This window comes from Arachis duranensis, chromosome 9, assembly GCF_000817695.3.
Source record: "Arachis duranensis cultivar V14167 chromosome 9, aradu.V14167.gnm2.J7QH, whole genome shotgun sequence".
Lineage (NCBI taxonomy): Eukaryota > Viridiplantae > Streptophyta > Magnoliopsida > Fabales > Fabaceae > Arachis > Arachis duranensis.
In genome coordinates, this window is record NC_029780.3 from 89,818,897 (window position 1) to 89,822,260 (window position 3,364).

Consider the following 3,364-nt stretch of genomic DNA (forward strand, 5'->3'; position numbering starts at 1 on the left):
TATACTTCAAAGAGATAATCATTCATCAAGAATAAAATTATCAATTACTACATAAACATGTCAATAGTGTCTCTAACAAAGAAACCAACCTTTCACCCACACCTCCTTTTACAATCAATTCTTAATTCAGCTTTGTTCTCACGGTGAACCTGAAGTGTAGAAAGAATATGAAGTCATTTTAATTTTTTAAAATGCAAATTGAATTTGGAGTTGAAATCTTAGATACAATGATGGTGATGATGACTTACTTGAATCAAATCCATGTAGTTCATTCTATACAGGTGATCCCCGGAAAGAATAAATACATCCTCAATGTTCCTTGCTCTTGGATCCTACAACAAATAATCATTGTCATTAATTAAAAAATGGAACTAAAAACACTTTGTATACCATTTGTCAACAGAACAACATATATAGCACATACAAAGTTTTATATTCTCTGTTAACAAGCAAGCAATTAGACTATATGTGTTAGGATTAATACATTAAATAAAGTACATGATAATGAAATAGCTTAGCACCTTAAATAGCCAGTGGAACTGCCTTACAGTTACAGCATCAGCAGTATCCTGAAACCAACTTTGACCCTCCTGACCTGGAACTTGAGTGGCTGCAAGAACCTGAAAATAGAACAAGAGCTCCCTTCATTTGCATTCTCCTTCAAATTCAAGACATTTCCTCTAATCTCCTTTCCTTCATCCCCACTCATTATTCTCTTAATAACTATCTTTATCTCAACCCTCTCAACCTTTCCTCCAATTTTTACCCAACCATCTAAACAACACTCACATTTTTAGCATTCACCTTTTGATCACCAAAACAAAGCATACAAATCATAGGAACCCCTTCACAAACACTCTCCAAAGTTTAGTTCCAACCACAATATAATGAGTCCAATATACACCAACAACAGCATTAGGTAGATCACAACAATATCAATTTGCTTAGATTTTGTCCCATAACCATAACCAACTGTTTAATAATTTGCCTCACAAAAACTATTTTATAAATCTCTTAGACACACACACAAACACAAATACACCCATTTGAGCATAATCAAAAGCAAAATAAAACTCAAAAATAGTACTCAATTAAGCTACCAAGTTTGCTCTTCATCCTTTTTTCATGATGCACAATAATTCAAATATTCATACATACACTACTGTCTACGTCCTTAGTGTTATATGTGGCACATTTAGAATTCATGATACCTTGTTTACATGTTTAGGTATTCTTAGTTTTGTTATGGTTCTTGTTGGTTTGATTATGATGGTTCTTTTTTGTTCTTGGCTGTATAAAAAAGTAGAAGTAACTGAGTAACTCTAATGCTATGCATTGCATTGTGGTTTCTGATTATTTGTTAATGTACTTTTATTTTTTGTTTTTACCACATTTTAAGGAAGCTGTTCTATATGCTAGATATAATACAGTGGCAAATTATCAAAATATAAGAAGTAGCTCTAGAACTAGGTGCATTAGTTGAGTTATGAGTGTTTAACAACTAAACTAATAAGTTTAGGAAAAAAGAAAACAAATAGTAACAGCAGCTATAAACACCACAAATTGAATAGCATACTATTTCTTGTAATCTGAAAAGTAAGGATATCATTTTAGAACATGAAAACTAATCAAGTTTCCTTTTGTGTTCAGAGGATAAAAGAGTTTTTATAAAAAAGTTCAACATAACTAGTGTAAGAACATGCATAAAAGAATTATTTATCTTCTAAATAAATTCTGTACCAGTTCTTGCAGAGGTCTTTTATTTTGATCAATAATAGAACTCCTCTCCTCGGTGATTTTCGAAATAAGATCCCTTGCCTGAAGTAATAAGTCTAGAACAGATAGTAGAGATAAGATGGCATTAATTATGAGTCTCCTATAAGATAAAGCTAATTTAAGTGTAGAATTATTAAGTGTTTATAATATACCACAGAGGTAATAAAGTAATTAGTAATAAATTATTTTGTTACAAATTTTATCATATAACATAAATAAGATATAAACATTCTAGTTATTAATAAAATATATTTTTGTTAATAACTAGATAGAATACTTATTTTAGATTCGATCAATGAAACAAACTTCATTCAGATCTTTTAAATTGAATTGGAACATATTTTAATTTGAAACAAACTCATTTCAGATCTTATTGCACTATAAGAAATGGAGTCTATTAGTTCATTTGTTCGACCATTACAATCACTAATGTAACTAAAATAAAATGAAATGAATAAATGGTCTTATCACACTATGCTTTGCCCATTATTAACAAAATAAAGTCTTATCATAATAAAGTAAGTTCCTTTCCTCACTGAGAAAACAAAACAGAGCCTCTGGGAATATAGTTAGCTTAGACATTGCAAAGCATGTTTCAGGGATAGATGCTTAAAAGCATTGCAAAGCAAGTAAGAGTATAAAAATATTTGTTATATAAAGCTTACGTATTTCTACTAATTAATTTGTTATACCACTCCATTTTGATGCGCTTGATCTTTATTTTTCTCTAATTTAAACATTAATATGACAATATTCATTCATTTCAAACAATTGCCGACTAAGATATAGTAGATAATAACAACTAGTTAAACATTGTCGAAATTGTTCGGATTAGTATGGTGAAACATATTCAAAACACTTGGCATATTGTCGAACACTTGGCATGCAAAAGTATAATCAATACAAAATAGCACTAACAAGCATTCTTTGCAACAGCAAATCAAAATTCAGCACCAATGACATGAAAAATCAGCAACGTTTCATAGGAACTCAGCAAAGTATCAGTCAATCAATCTAAACAAATTGAAAATTCAAACTCAAGAAGTTCTTAACAGCAGGTTTTACTATGTATAAACAAACACTAATTCTAACCTAAACTCAACTAACAACAGCAAATAATCCTAACCAAATCAAATTAACACTAAAATCATCATATAACTAATCCTAATTCAAGAAAGGAAGAAGCAGAGTTACCGGTGAATCTGTCCCGGTTTCGGCGACGATTGTAATTGGTGGCGACGTGTTCGACAGTGACCTCCTCTCCCTATTCGACTCCTCCCAGCAGCGGATCTATCAATGGCAGCAGTAGCAAACCCTAATGGCGACGGGAACAGGGTGCGATGGTAATGGCTTGACCCCAACCAATGGCAGCAGCGGCGGCAGAGCAGGACGGTGCGAGAACGGACCTCCTCCTTCTCCCCTGCGTTCATCGTCTTCTGCTTCTCCTTCACTCTTCGTCCTTAGTGGTGGCGGCGGTGGCAAGACGCGACGGTGAAGACCCGCGATGAGGACCACGACGGCGCTGGCTTCGTGGCAAGCTGATGCGGTCTCCCTCTCTCTTCACGGTTCTTTCTCTTGCGATTTTGGC

The 3,364-nt window shown here is 33.4% G+C and overlaps 1 long non-coding RNA gene across 1 annotated transcript; it reads right to left on the reverse strand.

Moving 5' to 3' along the window:
- Positions 1-241: 241 nt before the first annotated feature.
- Positions 242-3,056, reverse strand: LOC107466153 (uncharacterized). The gene is made up of 4 exons (XR_001587626.3): positions 2,971-3,056; positions 1,741-1,832; positions 522-620; positions 242-332 (listed from the first exon to the last, which is right to left on the reverse strand). It is a non-coding gene; the product is annotated as an uncharacterized LOC107466153 (long non-coding RNA).
- Between the last annotated feature and the right edge of the window lie 308 nt (positions 3,057-3,364).